At 49.7% G+C, this 21696-nt stretch overlaps 6 non-coding genes and 2 pseudogenes across 6 annotated transcripts; all 8 read left to right on the top strand.

Moving 5' to 3' along the window:
- Positions 1–752: 752 nt before the first annotated feature.
- On the top strand, positions 753–943 carry LOC130331632 (U2 spliceosomal RNA). Its single transcript, XR_008874499.1, has one exon. It is a non-coding gene; the product is annotated as a U2 spliceosomal RNA (small nuclear RNA).
- Positions 944–3021: 2078 nt separating this feature from the next.
- Positions 3022–3212, top strand: LOC130331628 (U2 spliceosomal RNA). Its single transcript, XR_008874496.1, has one exon. It is a non-coding gene; the product is annotated as a U2 spliceosomal RNA (small nuclear RNA).
- A 2088-nt stretch (positions 3213–5300) lies between these two features.
- Positions 5301–5491, top strand: LOC130331627 (U2 spliceosomal RNA). The gene has a single exon (XR_008874495.1). It is a non-coding gene; the product is annotated as a U2 spliceosomal RNA (small nuclear RNA).
- Positions 5492–7582: 2091 nt separating this feature from the next.
- Positions 7583–7773, top strand: LOC130331626 (U2 spliceosomal RNA). The gene has a single exon (XR_008874494.1). It is a non-coding gene; the product is annotated as a U2 spliceosomal RNA (small nuclear RNA).
- A 2091-nt stretch (positions 7774–9864) lies between these two features.
- LOC130331666 (U2 spliceosomal RNA) lies at positions 9865–10012 on the top strand (annotated as a pseudogene).
- A 6672-nt stretch (positions 10013–16684) lies between these two features.
- Positions 16685–16874, top strand: LOC130331664 (U2 spliceosomal RNA). Its single transcript, XR_008874527.1, has one exon. It is a non-coding gene; the product is annotated as a U2 spliceosomal RNA (small nuclear RNA).
- Positions 16875–18960: 2086 nt separating this feature from the next.
- LOC130331624 (U2 spliceosomal RNA) lies at positions 18961–19151 on the top strand. Its single transcript, XR_008874492.1, has one exon. It is a non-coding gene; the product is annotated as a U2 spliceosomal RNA (small nuclear RNA).
- Positions 19152–21239: 2088 nt separating this feature from the next.
- LOC130331669 (U2 spliceosomal RNA) lies at positions 21240–21392 on the top strand (annotated as a pseudogene).
- Positions 21393–21696: the final 304 nt, after the last annotated feature.

Raw genomic sequence — 21696 nt, 5'->3', positions numbered from 1 at the left:
AGGTGTAAACAACATCTCTCCTTTGCTGTGTATGTGACTATGGAGTTGTTTGGTGATGTCGTCTATTATGGCCTTCATAGAAGCAACAGGAGATTGTTGCATCCATCTAGAACCCTCAGAACTACAGAGCTATGATGTCACTCACTTCCACAGGCCTTGCAGAGTGTAAACAACAACAACCCAGCTTTGTTGTGTATGTAACCATAGGGATTTGTGATGTCACCTAGAACCTTCACAGCAGCGACAGCTTTATGAGGAGCATCAGCACTGCTCTGCCTGAGCAGAACCATCACCGCCATAGGTTGTCAAATAACCCGGGTTTAACCCACACAGGTAAGTCCAATGGGGTGCAGGCATGTCCTCTATGCTTACAGCTTCCCGTGGGTGTTGGTTTGATACCGTTTGGGGACAGCCAAGGAGGCATCTGCAGGCAACAAAGGTAGGTGTGTGCTTGTGTGTGTGTTTCCTATGCAGATCCTAAGCCCAGTGTCACATGCAAGTAGGAGGAGTAAGAAGGGTTCCTGGCAAATCCGGGTTATGGATTGCATTTAAAAAGGCCCCGTGGGAGTGCAATGGGCCCCTGTCTTGCTGCTTAGCAATAATGGTATGGGTTTAGGTTCTGCTGTGTGTACTGGTGGTTGACTGCCCCCCAGCCCAGAGTGTGCATGGAAAATTGTCTGGCAGCCTCCCTGACAGCAAGCAGTGATAGTGCCCATGAAGGGCACCTTGTTGGGCCCGCCCCTTTCACGGTTATTGCTTCTCGGCCTTTTGGCTAAGATCAAGTGTAGTATCTGTTCTTATCAGTTTAATATCTGATACGTCCCCTATCTGGGGACCATATATTAAATGGATTTTTGAGAACGGGGGCCGATTTCGAAGCTTGCTTCCGTCGCCCTATGCATTGACCCGATATGGCAGTATCTTCGGGTACAGTGCACCACCCCCTTACAGGGTTAAAAAGAAAGATTCCTACTTTCATTGCTACCTGCTTGCTGGCTAGCCAGCTAGCCAGCCCTGTGCGCCTTGCTGCTGCTGCAGCCAAAAAACAAAAGGTGGTGCTGCTGCTGCTTCTGCTGCTTCTGCTTCTGCTTGTGTCTGGCCGCTGTTGGAGCGTCCAGGCACAGGACTTCTGCTGCTGCTGACTAAATGGCCTCCTTAATTGGATCATTTGAGTAGCCAGCACACCTGTGCAGGTAGGGCATGACATGATAGGCAGCTGCCTTGATAGCGGGTGGGTGCTGAATGTTCCTAATTGACAAAATAAGATTAATGCTTATGAAGAAATATAAAATCTCATCCCTTCCCCAATATCGCGCCACACCCCTACCCCTTAATTCCCTGGTTGAACTTGATGGACATATGTCTTTTTTCGACCGTACTAACTATGTAACTATGTAACATAACATGGGGGGGGGGGGGGGGGGGTCTCCTGGCTGTTCACACAGGTGTGTCATTGCTGTACATTGACCATGCATTGCTTCTGTGGTATTGCAAAGGCAAAGACAAATGCTTCCAGCCATCCATTGCACTAATGGATTGGTCATCAGCTGGCTGTCTATGTCCCGCATCAATATAGACCAAAGTACAGAGGGTTAGGCTATGCTATTGTGCACCTACCTGATGCATCAGAAGGTGCGAGGCCCTTGCTAAATTCTGTGCACAGACTTTGAGATCTATACTTTAGACTGTATCTAAACCTGCTCCAACATGGACTGACATTCTGGCCTACTTTCAGCCGATGCGACTTGTCTGTCGCTGAACAGTCGCTTTTTATGTATTCAGCACCTATGTATAATGTTGTAAAAATGCTCTAGAAGCTAAAGTCGCAGAAATGTCACACATATTTGGCCTGCAACTTTCTGTGCGACAAATTCAGACAGGAAAAATCAGTATAAATCCTTAGAAAATTATCCCCCAGTGTCTCCATCTGCTGGCGGTATTGAATAAGCATTGCTGCACTGATGGGGTATGCATTAGACGAAAAAAAAGAAGAAAAAGAAGAATAATACGCCCAGAAAAGAGGCGAAAAGGAGAAAAACGTAAAAAAACGTGAAAAAAAAGTAAGAGGAAGAGAAGGGAAAAAAAGGTGGAAATGGGTTTAAAAGTGATTTCGGCGGAGAAATATATATATATATATATATATATATACGCGCACACACACACATATATATAAACGTATTCTCCGTTGAGATATTGCAGCCGCTGCTGTGTCCAGGCCCAGGAGCCTTAGCACTGTGCTGTGATGTCACTCAATACCACTGACATCACTAGGTGTAAACAACATCTCTCCTTTGCTGTGTATGTGACTATGGAGCTGTTTGGTGATGTCGTCTATTATGGCCTTCATAGAAGCAACAGGAGATTGTTGCATCCATCTAGAACCCTCAGAACTACAGTGCTATGATGTCACTCACTTCCACAGGCCTTGCAGAGTGTAAACAACAACAACCCAGCTTTGTTGTGTATGTAACCATAGGGATTTGTGATGTCACCTAGAACCTTCACAGCAGCGACAGCTTTATGAGGAGCATCAGCACTGCTCTGCCTGAGCAGAACCATCACCGCCATAGGTTGTCAAATAACCCGGGTTTAACCCACACAGGTAAGTCCAATGGGGTGCAGGCATGTCCTCTATGCTTACAGCTTCCCGTGGGTGTTGGTTTGATACCGTTTGGGGACAGCCAAGGAGGCATCTGCAGGCAACAAAGGTAGGTGTGTGCTTGTGTGTGTGTTTCCTATGCAGATCCTAAGCCCAGTGTCACATGCAAGTAGGAGGAGTAAGAAGGGTTCCTGGCAAATCCGGGTTATGGATTGCATTTAAAAAGGCCCCGTGGGAGTGCAATGGGCCCCTGTCTTGCTGCTTAGCAATAATGGTATGGGTTTAGGTTCTGCTGTGTGTACTGGTGGTTGACTGCCCCCCAGCCCAGAGTGTGCATGGAAAATTGTCTGGCAGCCTCCCTGACAGCAAGCAGTGATAGTGCCCATGAAGGGCACCTTGTTGGGCCCGCCCCTTTCACGGTTATCGCTTCTCGGCCTTTTGGCTAAGATCAAGTGTAGTATCTGTTCTTATCAGTTTAATATCTGATACGTCCCCTATCTGGGGACCATATATTAAATGGATTTTTGAGAACGGGGGCCGATTTCGAAGCTTGCTTCCGTCGCCCTATGCATTGACCCGATATGGCAGTATCTTCGGGTACAGTGCACCACCCCCTTACAGGGTTAAAAAGAAAGATTCCTACTTTCATTGCTACCTGCTTGCTGGCTAGCCAGCTAGCCAGCCCTGTGGGCCTTGCTGCTGCTGCAGCCAAAAAACAAAAGGTGGTGCTGCTGCTGCTTCTGCTGCTTCTGCTTCTGCTTGTGTCTGGCCGCTGTTGGAGCGTCCAGGCACAGGACTTCTGCTGCTGCTGACTAAATGGCCTCCTTAATTGGATCATTTGAATAGCCAGCACACCTGTGCAGGTAGGGCATGACATGATAGGCAGCTGCCTTGATAGCGGGTGGGTGCTGAATGTTCCTAATTGACAAAATAAGATTAATGCTTATGAAGAAATATAAAATCTCATCCCTTCCCCAATATCGCGCCACACCCCTACCCCTTAATTCCCTGGTTGAACTTGATGTACATATGTCTTTTTTCGACCGTACTAACTATGTAACTATGTAACATAACATGGGGGGGGGGGGGGGTCTCCTGGCTGTTCACACAGGTGTGTCATTGCTGTACATTGACCATGCATTGCTTCTGTGGTATTGCAAAGGCAAAGACAAATGCTTCCAGCCATCCATTGCACTAATGGATTGGTCATCAGCTGGCTGTCTATGTCCCGCATCAATATAGACCAAAGTACAGAGGGTTAGGCTATGCTATTGTGCACCTACCTGATGCATCAGAAGGTGCGAGGCCCTTGCTAAATTCTGTGCACAGACTTTGAGATCTATACTTTAGACTGTATCTAAACCTGCTCCAACATGGACTGACATTCTGGCCTACTTTCAGCCGATGCGACTTGTCTGTCGCTGAACAGTCGCTTTTTATGTATTCAGCACCTATGTATAATGTTGTAAAAATGCTCTAGAAGCTAAAGTCGCAGAAATGTCACACATATTTGGCCTGCAACTTTCTGTGCGACAAATTCAGACAGGAAAAATCAGTATAAATCCTTAGAAAATTATCCCCCAGTGTCTCCATCTGCTGGCGGTATTGAATAAGCATTGCTGCACTGATGGGGTATGCATTAGACGAAAAAAAAGAAGAAAAAGAAGAATAATACGCCCAGAAAAGAGGCGAAAAGGAGAAAAACGTAAAAAAACGTGAAAAAAAAGTAAGAGGAAGAGAAGGGAAAAAAAGGTGGAAATGGGTTTAAAAGTGATTTAGGCGGAGAAATATATATATATATATATATATATATATATATATATATATACGCGCACACACACACATATATATAAACGTATTCTCCGTTGAGATATTGCAGCCGCTGCTGTGTCCAGGCCCAGGAGCCTTAGCACTGTGCTGTGATGTCACTCAATACCACTGACATCACTAGGTGTAAACAACATCTCTCCTTTGCTGTGTATGTGACTATGGAGCTGTTTGGTGATGTCGTCTATTATGGCCTTCATAGAAGCAACAGGAGATTGTTGCATCCATCTAGAACCCTCAGAACTACAGTGCTATGATGTCACTCACTTCCACAGGCCTTGCAGAGTGTAAACAACAACAACCCAGCTTTGTTGTGTATGTAACCATAGGGATTTGTGATGTCACCTAGAACCTTCACAGCAGCGACAGCTTTATGAGGAGCATCAGCACTGCTCTGCCTGAGCAGAACCATCACCGCCATAGGTTGTCAAATAACCCGGGTTTAACCCACACAGGTAAGTCCAATGGGGTGCAGGCATGTCCTCTATGCTTACAGCTTCCCGTGGGTGTTGGTTTGATACCGTTTGGGGACAGCCAAGGAGGCATCTGCAGGCAACAAAGGTAGGTGTGTGCTTGTGTGTGTGTTTCCTATGCAGATCCTAAGCCCAGTGTCACATGCAAGTAGGAGGAGTAAGAAGGGTTCCTGGCAAATCCGGGTTATGGATTGCATTTAAAAAGGCCCCGTGGGAGTGCAATGGGCCCCTGTCTTGCTGCTTAGCAATAATGGTATGGGTTTAGGTTCTGCTGTGTGTACTGGTGGTTGACTGCCCCCCAGCCCAGAGTGTGCATGGAAAATTGTCTGGCAGCCTCCCTGACAGCAAGCAGTGATAGTGCCCATGAAGGGCACCTTGTTGGGCCCGCCCCTTTCACGGTTATCGCTTCTCGGCCTTTTGGCTAAGATCAAGTGTAGTATCTGTTCTTATCAGTTTAATATCTGATACGTCCCCTATCTGGGGACCATATATTAAATGGATTTTTGAGAACGGGGGCCGATTTCGAAGCTTGCTTCCGTCGCCCTATGCATTGACCCGATATGGCAGTATCTTCGGGTACAGTGCACCACCCCCTTACAGGGTTAAAAAGAAAGATTCCTACTTTCATTGCTACCTGCTTGCTGGCTAGCCAGCTAGCCAGCCCTGTGGGCCTTGCTGCTGCTGCAGCCAAAAAACAAAAGGTGGTGCTGCTGCTGCTTCTGCTGCTTCTGCTTCTGCTTGTGTCTGGCCGCTGTTGGAGCGTCCAGGCACAGGACTTCTGCTGCTGCTGACTAAATGGCCTCCTTAATTGGATCATTTGAGTAGCCAGCACACCTGTGCAGGTAGGGCATGACATGATAGGCAGCTGCCTTGATAGCGGGTGGGTGCTGAATGTTCCTAATTGACAAAATAAGATTAATGCTTATGAAGAAATATAAAATCTCATCCCTTCCCCAATATCGCGCCACACCCCTACCCCTTAATTCCCTGGTTGAACTTGATGGACATATGTCTTTTTTCGACCGTACTAACTATGTAACTATGTAACATAACATGGGGGGGGGGGGGGGTCTCCTGGCTGTTCACACAGGTGTGTCATTGCTGTACATTGACCATGCATTGCTTCTGTGGTATTGCAAAGGCAAAGACAAATGCTTCCAGCCATCCATTGCACTAATGGATTGGTCATCAGCTGGCTGTCTATGTCCCGCATCAATATAGACCAAAGTACAGAGGGTTAGGCTATGCTATTGTGCACCTACCTGATGCATCAGAAGGTGCGAGGCCCTTGCTAAATTCTGTGCACAGACTTTGAGATCTATACTTTAGACTGTATCTAAACCTGCTCCAACATGGACTGACATTCTGGCCTACTTTCAGCCGATGCGACTTGTCTGTCGCTGAACAGTCGCTTTTTATGTATTCAGCACCTATGTATAATGTTGTAAAAATGCTCTAGAAGCTAAAGTCGCAGAAATGTCACACATATTTGGCCTGCAACTTTCTGTGCGACAAATTCAGACAGGAAAAATCAGTATAAATCCTTAGAAAATTATCCCCCAGTGTCTCCATCTGCTGGCGGTATTGAATAAGCATTGCTGCACTGATGGGGTATGCATTAGACGAAAAAAAAGAAGAAAAAGAAGAATAATACGCCCAGAAAAGAGGCGAAAAGGAGAAAAACGTAAAAAAATGTGAAAAAAAAGTAAGAGGAAGAGAAGGGAAAAAAAGGTGGAAATGGGTTTAAAAGTGATTTCGGCGGAGAAATATATATATATATATATATATATATATATATATATATATATATACGCGCACACACACACATATATATAAACGTATTCTCCGTTGAGATATTGCAGCCGCTGCTGTGTCCAGGCCCAGGAGCCTTAGCACTGTGCTGTGATGTCACTCAATACCACTGACATCACTAGGTGTAAACAACATCTCTCCTTTGCTGTGTATGTGACTATGGAGCTGTTTGGTGATGTCGTCTATTATGGCCTTCATAGAAGCAACAGGAGATTGTTGCATCCATCTAGAACCCTCAGAACTACAGTGCTATGATGTCACTCACTTCCACAGGCCTTGCAGAGTGTAAACAACAACAACCCAGCTTTGTTGTATATGTAACCATAGGGATTGTGATGTCACCTAGAACCTTCACAGCAGCGACAGCTTTATGAGGAGCATCAGCACTGCTCTGCCTGAGCAGAACCATCACCGCCATAGGTTGTCAAATAACCCGGGTTTAACCCACACAGGTAAGTCCAATGGGGTGCAGGCATGTCCTCTATGCTTACAGCTTCCCGTGGGTGTTGGTTTGATACCGTTTGGGGACAGCCAAGGAGGCATCTGCAGGCAACAAAGGTAGGTGTGTGCTTGTGTGTGTGTTTCCTATGCAGATCCTAAGCCCAGTGTCACATGCAAGTAGGAGGAGTAAGAAGGGTTCCTGGCAAATCCGGGTTATGGATTGCATTTAAAAAGGCCCCGTGGGAGTGCAATGGGCCCCTGTCTTGCTGCTTAGCAATAATGGTATGGGTTTAGGTTCTGCTGTGTGTACTGGTGGTTGACTGCCGCCCAGCCCAGAGTGTGCATGGAAAATTGTCTGGCAGCCTCCCTGACAGCAAGCAGTGATAGTGCCCATGAAGGGCACCTTGTTGGGCCCGCCCCTTTCACGGTTATCGCTTCTCGGCCTTTTGGCTAAGATCAAGTGTAGTATCTGTTCTTATCAGTTTAATATCTGATACGTCCCCTATCTGGGGACCATATATTAAATGGATTTTTGAGAACGGGGGCCGATTTCGAAGCTTGCTTCCGTCGCCCTATGCATTGACCCGATATGGCAGTATCTTCGGGTACAGTGCACCACCCCCTTACAGGGTTAAAAAGAAAGATTCCTACTTTCATTGCTACCTGCTTGCTGGCTAGCCAGCTAGCCAGCCCTGTGGGCCTTGCTGCTGCTGCAGCCAAAAAACAAAAGGTGGTGCTGCTGCTGCTTCTGCTGCTTCTGCTTCTGCTTGTGTCTGGCCGCTGTTGGAGCGTCCAGGCACAGGACTTCTGCTGCTGCTGACTAAATGGCCTCCTTAATTGGATCATTTGAGTAGCCAGCACACCTGTGCAGGTACGGCATGACATGATAGGCAGCTGCCTTGATAGCGGGTGGGTGCTGAATGTTCCTAATTGACAAAATAAGATTAATGCTTATGAAGAAATATAAAATCTCATCCCTTCCCCAATATCGCGCCACACCCCTACCCCTTAATTCCCTGGTTGAACTTGATGGACATATGTCTTTTTTCGACCGTACTAACTATGTAACTATGTAACATAACATGGGGGGGGGGGGGGTCTCCTGGCTGTTCACACAGGTGTGTCATTGCTGTACATTGACCATGCATTGCTTCTGTGGTATTGCAAAGGCAAAGACAAATGCTTCCAGCCATCCATTGCACTAATGGATTGGTCATCAGCTGGCTGTCTATGTCCCGCATCAATATAGACCAAAGTACAGAGGGTTAGGCTATGCTATTGTGCACCTACCTGATGCATCAGAAGGTGCGAGGCCCTTGCTAAATTCTGTGCACAGACTTTGAGATCTATACTTTAGACTGTATCTAAACCTGCTCCAACATGGACTGACATTCTGGCCTACTTTCAGCCGATGCGACTTGTCTGTCGCTGAACAGTCGCTTTTTATGTATTCAGCACCTATGTATAATGTTGTAAAAATGCTCTAGAAGCTAAAGTCGCAGAAATGTCACACATATTTGGCCTGCAACTTTCTGTGCGACAAATTCAGACAGGAAAAATCAGTATAAATCCTTAGAAAATTATCCCCCAGTGTCTCCATCTGCTGGCGGTATTGAATAAGCATTGCTGCACTGATGGGGTATGCATTAGACGAAAAAAAAGAAGAAAAAGAAGAATAATACGCCCAGAAAAGAGGCGAAAAGGAGAAAAACGTAAAAAAACGTGAAAAAAAAGTAAGAGGAAGAGAAGGGAAAAAAAGGTGGAAATGGGTTTAAAAGTGATTTCGGCGGAGAAATATATATATATATATATATATATATATATATATATATATATATACGCGCACACACACACATATATATAAACGTATTCTCCGTTGAGATATTGCAGCCGCTGCTGTGTCCAGGCCCAGGAGCCTTAGCACTGTGCTGTGATGTCACTCAATACCACTGACATCACTAGGTGTAAACAACATCTCTCCTTTGCTGTGTATGTGACTATGGAGCTGTTTGGTGATGTCGTCTATTATGGCCTTCATAGAAGCAACAGGAGATTGTTGCATCCATCTAGAACCCTCAGAACTACAGTGCTATGATGTCACTCACTTCCACAGGCCTTGCAGAGTGTAAACAACAACAACCCAGCTTTGTTGTGTATGTAACCATAGGGATTTGTGATGTCACCTAGAACCTTCACAGCAGCGACAGCTTTATGAGGAGCATCAGCACTGCTCTGCCTGAGCAGAACCATCACCGCCATAGGTTGTCAAATAACCCGGGTTTAACCCACACAGGTAAGTCCAATGGGGTGCAGGCATGTCCTCTATGCTTACAGCTTCCCGTGGGTGTTGGTTTGATACCGTTTGGGGACAGCCAAGGAGGCATCTGCAGGCAACAAAGGTAGGTGTGTGCTTGTGTGTGTGTTTCCTATGCAGATCCTAAGCCCAGTGTCACATGCAAGTAGGAGGAGTAAGAAGGGTTCCTGGCAAATCCGGGTTATGGATTGCATTTAAAAAGGCCCCGTGGGAGTGCAATGGGCCCCTGTCTTGCTGCTTAGCAATAATGGTATGGGTTTAGGTTCTGCTGTGTGTACTGGTGGTTGACTGCCCCCCAGCCCAGAGTGTGCATGGAAAATTGTCTGGCAGCCTCCCTGACAGCAAGCAGTGATAGTGCCCATGAAGGGCACCTTGTTGGGCCCGCCCCTTTCACGGTTATCGCTTCTCGGCCTTTTGGCTAAGATCAAGTGTAGTATCTGTTCTTATCAGTTCTTACCTGGCAGGGGAGATACCATGATCGCTACGGTCTGAAGAACTCCAAGCATTGTGGTAGAGATTTTGCGTAGTACGATTGCAGTACTTTTCGTTCTTATTAGAACCGCATTTCTCTAGAGCATACCACCTGAAGATCGTCTCCTGCCTGCCTCGGAACATCTGAAGAAGGAGAAGATCTTGAAGACTGCAGCTCCGGAAGAAGCCGACGAAGAACCTGGAAGAAGGGAATCGGCGGTGAATTCCGGAACAGCGGCGAAGAGGAAGGCGGCGCAGAATCTTTTCGAAGAAACTCGCTGCCTCTGGAGAAGGATTTGCATAGCTCCTCCCACCGGGACCGGATCTGCATAGCTCCTCCCACCCGGGAAAGAAGACTTTGCGAAGCCTCTCTCCACAAGCAAGCAAGGAAGCGGAAAAGAGCCTGCTGGAAGAAGCCATGGCCTCAACCAGCAAGTCCACCCAGGAGGCTGCAGGGCAAGGCCTGGAGGTCCAGCCCCAACCACAGCAAGCTTCAACCTCCACCACGGCAAGGCAGAAGGGCGGCAGAATTCCTAACCTGGAAGCTCCAACCCTGGAGCCCTGGATGAGGCAGACTGTTGCCTTGAAGCTCAAGCCCGTGGACGGAAGGGTGCCGGACATGTCCCACGACGTGTTCTGCAAGAAGATGCTGGCGGATCAAGGCTTCCCCACGGCTGACACCCTGGGAATAGCAACCTTCTTTTCGGGAATCTTCTACATCACCTTTGCCACCATTGGGACCTGTAGAAGATACTGGGAGGTGGTGAAAGCGGCGAGTCCCGAATCCCCTTTCTCTCGCTTTGTGGGCAACTGCCTTATTCAAAGAGAGGAGAGGCGGGTGACGGTCTCAATGCGGAACCCACACACCCCAGGCACGGACATCTCGACCTTCCTGAAGCGCTTCTGCACCGTGGTGAGGGAGCCCACCCGCATCCTGAACTCACTCGGATACTGGACCTGCAAGTGGTCTGTGGTCGTCAGACTCAACAAGAACCCTGCTTCTCCAGACGGACTACAGCACCTGCCAACGACATTTTCCTTGGGCAACTCCACAGGACTTATCTTCTACCCGGACATGCCGCAGACCTGCAGGAGATGTGGCAAGATGGGCCACGAGGGCAAGGACTGTACGGAGGATGCCTGCAGGTATTGCCGTGTGACAGGTCACACGACCAAGGACTGCCCCAAGAGCAAGACCTGCAACCTCTGCGGACTGGCAGCCCACAGCTACAAGGACTGCCCCCAGAGGGAGAGAACATGGGCATCTGTGGCAGCGAGAGCACCGAAGCCAGCCCCAGCTCCGGAGCCAACACCACGGATGGCCAAGCCGACCAAGGAGGGTAAGAAGGCGAAAGCCACCACCCCTGCCCCGTCCCGCCCCTCCCCTGCACCTCCCGCCCCATCCCCTGCCCCTCCCGCCCCATCTCCTGCCCCATCCCGCCCCACCCCTGCCCCATCCCGTCCCACCCCTGCCCCATCCCGTCCCACCCCTGCCCCTCCTGCCCCATCCCGTCCCACCCCTGCCCCTCCTGCCCCATCCCGTCCCACCCCCACCCCTCCTGCCCCATCCCGCCCCACCCCTGCCCCCCGTACCCCACCCCGGCCCACCCCTGCCCCCCGTACCCCACCCCGGCCCACCCCTGCCCCGTCCTCCCCTGCCCGGCCCACCCCTGCCCCGTCCTCCCCTGCCCGGCCCACCCCTGCCCCGTCCTCCCCTGCCCGGGCACTCTCTCCTGCCCCCCGCCCCACCCAGCCTCCTTTCTCTCCTGGCCCAGCAGCACCTAACCCCCCTCCAGCTGCTGGTGCCCGCCCTTCGGAGGACTTTCCTGTGCTTCCTCCCCCAGGTACCATACAGAGGAAGAGGAAAGGAAGGGACAACGTATCAGAAGAGTCCCACAAAAGAAAGATAATCGAGACCTGCGAAACCCCTCAAGCTTCAGATGAGGAGGAGGAGATGGAGCAGGTCTGCGAGAGCCCTGAGGCTTCAGAAGGAGAGGAGGTGATGGAGCAGGCCCAAGTGGAGCAGGTCCAAGCAGAGCCAGTCCAAGCTCAATCTATGGAGGAGCTGCTGCAGGACCCAGAGGTTAAGAAAATCCTGGACACTCCGTCCAACACGGTCTACGACGAGTTCTTGGAAGGGCGCTACGAGAAGCCACACGAGCCGACAGGCGCCAGAGAAGAGGACCCGTCCGACCAGACTGGTAACTAGTATCAGAACTAACCTCTCTTTTTTATTCCCATGGCTGATCTCAACATCTTCTGCATTAATGTGAGGAGTATTAGAGCTTGGTTTAGATTCCAGACTGTTCTTACGTTCTTAGATTCCCAGAGGTGTGATGTTTACATGTTGCAGGAATGTGCTTTGTCTGCTTCTAGGTCTTACAACCATCTGGCCAGGCAGTGGCCTCACGGCCCTTCCTACTGGTCTGGTGGGGGCGACAATAGGTCTGCGGGGGTGGCCATCCTGATCAGGGGAGGTAACTTTGCACTTGATTCCGTCCGGGAGCTCGTCTGTGGCAGACTTCTTGTCGCAGACGGTTCCTGGGCGGGTGAGCCCGTGCGGCTCATCAACGTGTACGCCTCCCCTGAGAGGGATGTCCGACTGGAGGTTCTCCAGGCCCTGCGGGCTGAACTCGCCACCACTAGGGCAGTAGTGTTGGGTGGTGACTTCAACTGCCCCATTGAGGTGGACGGGCGCAGTTCTGGCACATCCGCCAACCTGGACGTGACGTCTAAACTGCTGATTGAGACGGTGACGGAGGCATCCTTGCAGGACGTTGTCGGGTCCATCGGGAACGGCTCCGTAAACTATACGTGGAGCCGCCCCGATGGCTCGCTCCGTTCTCGGATAGACTTCATCTTCACTTCGAGAGCAGTCAGAAAGGTGTCGTACTCTATGGTCCCCTGCTTCTTCTCTGACCACAGGGCCATTCGATTCCGGGGGACTCTGGGCCATGGATTCCCACCTGGCCCAGGCTCCTGGAAGTTGAATTGTGCCCTGTTGGAGCAGAGGGAGGTCATGGAGGAACTTAGGGATGCGTACCTTGTATGGCGAAATGACAAATGTCTGTTCAAGTGCATCAGCGACTGGTGGGAATATGTTAAAGTCGAATTCCGTTGTTTCTTTCAGGCAAAAGGCAGACAACAGGCGTGTGCGAAGAAGTGGGACTTGAGGAAACTGCAGCGCGAGCTGCGGTCCCTGCAGGACCTGCTCCAGTGTGGCTGGGACGTCAGGGAGGAGCTGGAGGAGACCAAAAAGAGCTTGAAAAGGCACTTTGAGGAGGAATCCAAGCGAATCGTCTTTCGTTCCAAGGTGGAGAACCTGGAGAAGGGTGAGAAATGTAACTCTTTCTTTTTCAGGAAGCTCCATGCCGGCCACACGCCCCTGACTGAGCTACGAGATGAGACCGGACACATGAGGAGCGGCAAGGAGGAAGTGATGGGGGTCGTCCACGACTTCTACAGCAACCTCTACGCCCCCAAGTCATCCGACCCCGAAGCCGCCGAGAGGTTCCTGTCAGGTGTCACTAACGTTGTTGATCCCGCAGGTGCGGCGGCTATGGACGATCCCTTGACGGTGGGGGAGCTGCTCTCTGCCGCTAAATCCTTTAAGCCCGGCAGGACCCCGGGCAGTGACGGTCTCCCGGCCGAGCTCTACGTAGCGCTGGGTGACCTGACCTGTCCGGACCTGTTGGAGGTGTACGAGGAGATGGTGGTGGGGGGCAGAATGCCTCCGTCGTTGAGGGAAGGGATGATCACGATCTTGTATAAGCGGAAGGGGGAGAGATGTGACCTGAAAAACTGGCGTCCCATCTCTCTCCTGAACGTGGACTACAAGATCCTCGCCAAGGTGCTGGCCAACAGGCTGAAACCTGTCATGGGGCAGATCGTCCATCCGGACCAGACCTGCAGCATTCCTGGCCGCAGGATTGCCGACAGCCTTGCCCTTGTGAGAGACACGGTCCATTACATCCAGGACCGCGGGGGCCGCGCCGCCCTGGTCAGCTTAGATCAGGAGAAGGCGTTCGACCGTGTCTCCCACGCATTCATGGACAGGGTTTTGCGCAGGCTGGGTCTGGGGAAGATGTTTTGCTCTTTTGTTAACGTTATGTATTTTGACATTTACAGCACGGTGTTGGTGAACGGCTGGAAGACTGACCCCTTTTCCATTCTTTCAGGGGTTAGACAAGGCTGCCCTCTTTCACCCCTCCTTTTTGTTTGTGTTATAGAGCTCTTCGCTGAGACTATCCGGCAGAGTGGAGAGATCAGAGGGATCACCGCACCAGGACCAGATCGCCACGAGGTCAAGTGCTCGCTCTACATGGACGACGTGACCGTCTTCTGCGCTGACCAGCGTTCGGTGACTGCACTCGTCCAGACCTGCGAGGACTTCGGCAGAGCTTCGGGGGCAAAAGTCAACTGCGGGAAGTCGGAGGCCATGCTCTTCGGGGAGTGGCACCTGGCTTCTTCCGCCCCCTTCCCCTTTACTATTAAGCCGGACTTCATTCAAATTCTTGGAGTCTGGTTCGGGAAGGAAGGAGCGGCCCTTAAGTCTTGGCAAGACCGACTAGGAAGGATAAACTCAAAGATCGGACTGTGGAGCTCCAGAAAGCTCACGATGGAAGGCAAGGCACTTGTCCTGCGGAGTGAAGTTTTGCCTGTGCTCCAATATACCGCACAGGCCTGGCCTCCCCATACCACCGTTTGCAAGGCCATCACCCGGACAGTATTTGGCTTCGTCTGGGGCAAAATGGACAGAGTCAAGAGGACCGTGATGTACAAGGAACCCCGCAAGGGTGGGAAGGGAATACCCGACATCCCCGCTCTGCTGAGGGCCTCCTTTGCATGTGTCACGGTGCAGCGGACTCTTGTAGAAAAGACTGGCTCAGCGGGCAGGTCCATGTCTCGCTTGCTTCTCATGCCCCTCTGGAGACAGCTGGGCTGGGACAAGTGGGACAGCTCCATCCCTTACAACTGGAACACTCCCTGGTTCTATGGGGATGTTGTCCGGTTTGTGAGGGAGCACCAGCTGGAAGGACTGAAACCAGACCTATGGAAGCCAAAGACAATCCACAAGCTCATCCGAGCTAAGGACTCAACCGAGCTGGTTCCGGGACTCCCCGCAGCCACTGCAGAGACAGTTTGGAACAATGTGGCCTCAAAGCGGCTTACCAATGGACACAAGGACTTGTCGTGGATGGCCGTCATGGGAGGTCTCTCTCTCAGGTCATTCATGCATGCCCGCAACCTGTGCAAGACCCGGTACTGCCCCCGTTGCCCCTACGTGGAGGAAACATCTTTCCACGTGTTTTGGCAGTGCCCCTTTGCACAGGGTCTGTTGGACGCCCTAGAACAGGAACTCAGAGACTCAGTGCCCAGGAGCTGCCTATCGTACCATTCGGTGCTTTACGGCCTGTTCCCTGGGACCCACGACGTGGAGGCCATCCAGGAGGCCTGGCGCCTTATGAACTGTTTTAAGGACGCAGTGTGGCTCTCCAGGAACCGCCTCGTGATCAACAGGGAAAACATGTCCGTCCGGGACTGCCGCAGGTTCATCAAGAACCTGCTTAGAGACTATTCCATCTTGGACAGCTCGGCCGTTGATGAGGAAGAAGAGGAGTGAAGACCCCTCTCCTTCTCCCATGTCTCCCTGAAGATACAGCCCAACAGTTTGGCCCTGTGATCCGCCCCCTCCCTACCCCCACATAGTCGCCCACACCCCTACCCCGATCACAGATTGTATTATTTGGTTTTTGTTTGATCTCTTGTGCTTTTCTATTGCAGGATTGAGCTGAATGTTAGAGTAGCATGGTGTGCGATGTATAGCTTAGGGAACCTTTGCTGTGTATTGTACTATCATGCTTTGTGTGACTGTAATTTATTGTACGACTTGTAATGACTGAACGGAAAATAAAGCTCTTTCAATCAAAAAAAATCTGTTCTTATCAGTTTTCATGCTGGTGGGGATGGGTGCTGCATGGAGGATGCAGGTGTACCAGGGCTTTCCGGGGCTGGTTCTGAGGAATCAGCTCGACGGCTGCCCCGATGTGACCTGTTCCCTCCGGGTCTCGCCATGAGGCTGAGAGGGTCTAGAGCCGAGGTACTTTTGTGCCTCGGGGAGTGGTGACCCCGAGGTGCCGAAACTCACTGGGAGGATAGACTCACTGAGTTGAAGCACGGGCACCATAATCTCTTCACCTTGTGGCACTCACCTCTTGATTCCCGGCCTTCTGGCTAGGATCAGAGAAATTTTTATAGATCCGGCCGTATGTCCGGGCAGTATATCTGCACACATTCACTTATTTATTTATTTTTCGTCACTGTGTCACTTTTTGCGTGTTGTGTGTTCACAGGATTTGTCAGGATGCGGTAGCCCTTCTGGGTGTCCCTCCTGGCGGTCTAGGGGAGGTGTGTGTGGCCATTAGGTTCCGCACCTCCCTGCAAACACCCCGGGTACTCCTGCTTGGCAGGGTACCTACCGTAATCGGCTCTGCGGGCAGATACCTTGGCTAACGCCAAGGGGGATGCCGGGAGCATTTGTGGTTCCCTAGTAGCTTCGGCGAAAAGGGACATCGAACCTGGAACCTCGCAGGTACCTTTTGGTCCGGAGGCGAAGGGTAAGGTTTGTTGGGGGGCCTCTCTCCTATCGGAGAAGGGCTTGTGATAGACCGCATCCTTTGTGCACGTTTTTTTAGTGTAACACGTTTGCACTTTTTCTTGCACTTTGGGTGAATCGAAAGCACGTTCCTCGGCTTTAAAAAAAAAAAAAAAAAAAAAAAAAAAATCTGTTCTTATCAGTTTAATATCTGATACGTCCCCTATCTGGGGACCATATATTAAATGGATTTTTGAGAACGGGGGCCGATTTCGAAGCTTGCTTCCGTCGCCCTATGCATTGACCCGATATGGCAGTATCTTCGGGTACAGTGCACCACCCCCTTACAGGGTTAAAAAGAAAGATTCCTACTTTCATTGCTACCTGCTTGCTGGCTAGCCAGCTAGCCAGCCCTGTGGGCCTTGCTGCTGCTGCAGCCAAAAAACAAAAGGTGGTGCTGCTGCTGCTTCTGCTGCTTCTGCTTCTGCTTGTGTCTGGCCGCTGTTGGAGCGTCCAGGCACAGGACTTCTGCTGCTGCTGACTAAATGGCCTCCTTAATTGGATCATTTGAGTAGCCAGCACACCTGTGCAGGTACGGCATGACATGATAGGCAGCTGCCTTGATAGCGGGTGGGTGCTGAATGTTCCTAATTGACAAAATAAGATTAATGCTTATGAAGAAATATAAAATCTCATCCCTTCCCCAATATCGCGCCACACCCCTACCCCTTAATTCCCTGGTTGAACTTGATGGACATATGTCTTTTTTCGACCGTACTAACTATGTAACTATGTAACATAACATGGGGGGGGGGGGGTCTCCTGGCTGTTCACACAGGTGTGTCATTGCTGTACATTGACCATGCATTGCTTCTGTGGTATTGCAAAGGCAAAGACAAATGCTTCCAGCCATCCATTGCACTAATGGATTGGTCATCAGCTGGCTGTCTATGTCCCGCATCAATATAGACCAAAGTACAGAGGGTTAGGCTATGCTATTGTGCACCTACCTGATGCATCAGAAGGTGCGAGGCCCTTGCTAAATTCTGTGCACAGACTTTGAGATCTATACTTTAGACTGTATCTAAACCTGCTCCAACATGGACTGACATTCTGGCCTACTTTCAGCCGATGCGACTTGTCTGTCGCTGAACAGTCGCTTTTTATGTATTCAGCACCTATGTATAATGTTGTAAAAATGCTCTAGAAGCTAAAGTCGCAGAAATGTCACACATATTTGGCCTGCAACTTTCTGTGCGACAAATTCAGACAGGAAAAATCAGTATAAATCCTTAGAAAATTATCCCCCAGTGTCTCCATCTGCTGGCGGTATTGAATAAGCATTGCTGCACTGATGGGGTATGCATTAGACGAAAAAAAAGAAGAAAAAGAAGAATAATACGCCCAGAAAAGAGGCGAAAAGGAGAAAAACGTAAAAAAACGTGAAAAAAAAGTAAGAGGAAGAGAAGGGAAAAAAAGGTGGAAATGGGTTTAAAAGTGATTTCGGCGGAGAAATATATATATATATATATATATATATATATATATATATATACGCGCACACACACACATATATATAAACGTATTCTCCGTTGAGATATTGCAGCCGCTGCTGTGTCCAGGCCCAGGAGCCTTAGCACTGTGCTGTGATGTCACTCAATACCACTGACATCACTAGGTGTAAACAACATCTCTCCTTTGCTGTGTATGTGACTATGGAGCTGTTTGGTGATGTCGTCTATTATGGCCTTCATAGAAGCAACAGGAGATTGTTGCATCCATCTAGAACCCTCAGAACTACAGTGCTATGATGTCACTCACTTCCACAGGCCTTGCAGAGTGTAAACAACAACAACCCAGCTTTGTTGTGTATGTAACCATAGGGATTTGTGATGTCACCTAGAACCTTCACAGCAGCGACAGCTTTATGAGGAGCATCAGCACTGCTCTGCCTGAGCAGAACCATCACCGCCATAGGTTGTCAAATAACCCGGGTTTAACCCACACAGGTAAGTCCAATGGGGTGCAGGCATGTCCTCTATGCTTACAGCTTCCCGTGGGTGTTGGTTTGATACCGTTTGGGGACAGCCAAGGAGGCATCTGCAGGCAACAAAGGTAGGTGTGTGCTTGTGTGTGTGTTTCCTATGCAGATCCTAAGCCCAGTGTCACATGCAAGTAGGAGGAGTAAGAAGGGTTCCTGGCAAATCCGGGTTATGGATTGCATTTAAAAAGGCCCCGTGGGAGTGCAATGGGCCCCTGTCTTGCTGCTTAGCAATAATGGTATGGGTTTAGGTTCTGCTGTGTGTACTGGTGGTTGACTGCCCCCCAGCCCAGAGTGTGCATGGAAAATTGTCTGGCAGCCTCCCTGACAGCAAGCAGTGATAGTGCCCATGAAGGGCACCTTGTTGGGCCCGCCCCTTTCACGGTTATCGCTTCTCGGCCTTTTGGCTAAGATCAAGTGTAGTATCTGTTCTTATCAGTTTAATATCTGATACGTCCCCTATCTGGGGACCATATATTAAATGGATTTTTGAGAACGGGGGCCGATTTCGAAGCTTGCTTCCGTCGCCCTATGCATTGACCCGATATGGCAGTATCTTCGGGTACAGTGCACCACCCCCTTACAGGGTTAAAAAGAAAGATTCCTACTTTCATTGCTACCTGCTTGCTGGCTATCCAGCTAGCCAGCCCTGTGGGCCTTGCTGCTGCTGCAGCCAAAAAACAAAAGGTGGTGCTGCTGCTGCTTCTGCTGCTGCTTGTGTCTGGCCGCTGTTGGAGCGTCCAGGCACAGGACTTCTGCTGCTGCTGACTAAATGGCCTCCTTAATTGGATCATTTGAGTAGCCAGCACACCTGTGCAGGTAGGGCATGACATGATAGGCAGCTGCCTTGATAGCGGGTGGGTGCTGAATGTTCCTAATTGACAAAATAAGATTAATGCTTATGAAGAAATATAAAATCTCATCCCTTCCCCAATATCGCGCCACACCCCTACCCCTTAATTCCCTGGTTGAACTTGATGGACATATGTCTTTTTTCGACCGTACTAACTATGTAACTATGTAACATAACATGGGGGGGGGGGGGGGGTCTCCTGGCTGTTCACACAGGTGTGTCATTGCTGTACATTGACCATGCATTGCTTCTGTGGTATTGCAAAGGCAAAGACAAATGCTTCCAGCCATCCATTGCACTAATGGATTGGTCATCAGCTGGCTGTCTATGTCCCGCATCAATATAGACCAAAGTACAGAGGGTTAGGCTATGCTATTGTGCACCTACCTGATGCATCAGAAGGTGCGAGGCCCTTGCTAAATTCTGTGCACAGACTTTGAGATCTATACTTTAGACTGTATCTAAACCTGCTCCAACATGGACTGACATTCTGGCCTACTTTCAGCCGATGCGACTTGTCTGTCGCTGAACAGTCGCTTTTTATGTATTCAGCACCTATGTATAATGTTGTAAAAATGCTCTAGAAGCTAAAGTCGCAGAAATGTCACACATATTTGGCCTGCAACTTTCTGTGCGACAAATTCAGACAGGAAAAATCAGTATAAATCCTTAGAAAATTATCCCCCAGTGTCTCCATCTGCTGGCGGTATTGAATAAGCATTGCTGCACTGATGGGGTATGCATTAGACGAAAAAAAAGAAGAAAAAGAAGAATAATACGCCCAGAAAAGAGGCGAAAAGGAGAAAAACGTAAAAAAACGTGAAAAAAAAGTAAGAGGAAGAGAAGGGAAAAAAAGGTGGAAATGGGTTTAAAAGTGATTTCGGCGGAGAAATATATATATATATATATATATATATATATATATATATATATATATATACGCGCACACACACACATATATATAAACGTATTCTCCGTTGAGATATTGCAGCCGCTGCTGTGTCCAGGCCCAGGAGCCTTAGCACTGTGCTGTGATGTCACTCAATACCACTGACATCACTAGGTGTAAACAACATCTCTCCTTTGCTGTGTATGTGACTATGGAGCTGTTTGGTGATGTCGTCTATTATGGCCTTCATAGAAGCAACAGGAGATTGTTGCATCCATCTAGAACCCTCAGAACTACAGTGCTATGATGTCACTCACTTCCACAGGCCTTGCAGAGTGTAAACAACAACAACCCAGCTTTGTTGTGTATGTAACCATAGGGATTTGTGATGTCACCTAGAACCTTCACAGCAGCGACAGCTTTATGAGGAGCATCAGCACTGCTCTGCCTGAGCAGAACCATCACCGCCATAGGTTGTCAAATAACCCGGGTTTAACCCACACAGGTAAGTCCAATGGGGTGCAGGCATGTCCTCTATGCTTACAGCTTCCCGTGGGTGTTGGTTTGATACCGTTTGGGGACAGCCAAGGAGGCATCTGCAGGCAACAAAGGTAGGTGTGTGCTTGTGTGTGTGTTTCCTATGCAGATCCTAAGCCCAGTGTCACATGCAAGTAGGAGGAGTAAGAAGGGTTCCTGGCAAATCCGGGTTATGGATTGCATTTAAAAAGGCCCCGTGGGAGTGCAATGGGCCCCTGTCTTGCTGCTTAGCAATAATGGTATGGGTTTAGGTTCTGCTGTGTGTACTGGTGGTTGACTGCCCCCCAGCCCAGAGTGTGCATGGAAAATTGTCTGGCAGCCTCCCTGACAGCAAGCAGTGATAGTGCCCATGAAGGGCACCTTGTTGGGCCCGCCCCTTTCACGGTTATCGCTTCTCGGCCTTTTGGCTAAGATCAAGTGTAGTATCTGCTCACTTGGTCTGGCTGGAAGGTTCCTGGGGTACCCGTGCCTTGGCCTTGGGGGATCGCTCTACCTATTTGGTGGAGCTTCACCCCCTTGCTGCTTTTGGGGTTACGGCTTACTCCCCAGGAAACGAGAAGTGATCACCAGGCAGCCACTGGGTCGCCTGGTTGCAAACAGAGGACGGAAGAAGATCTCGGCAGCTGAACAGACATGGCGGATATACCTGAATATGCTCGGGTCCAAAATGCTGTTCGATTTATCGTGGAGGAGCAAGCCAGAGGAGAAAAGAATCTGGACTTCTTAATCGTGGAGATCTTGTTTGGTCTGTTCCAAGTGCCAAGAATGGAGATCTTGACAGTCATGGATTACCCTCGAAAGGGGGTCTATGATGTTACTTTCAACAGCAAGTCTTTCTACAGAA

The sequence above is a fragment of the Hyla sarda genome, unplaced genomic scaffold, assembly GCF_029499605.1.
Source record: "Hyla sarda isolate aHylSar1 unplaced genomic scaffold, aHylSar1.hap1 scaffold_353, whole genome shotgun sequence".
Lineage (NCBI taxonomy): Eukaryota > Metazoa > Chordata > Amphibia > Anura > Hylidae > Hyla > Hyla sarda.
Note: the sequence above shows the minus strand (reverse complement) of the source record. Positions and strands in the feature narration are given on the sequence as shown.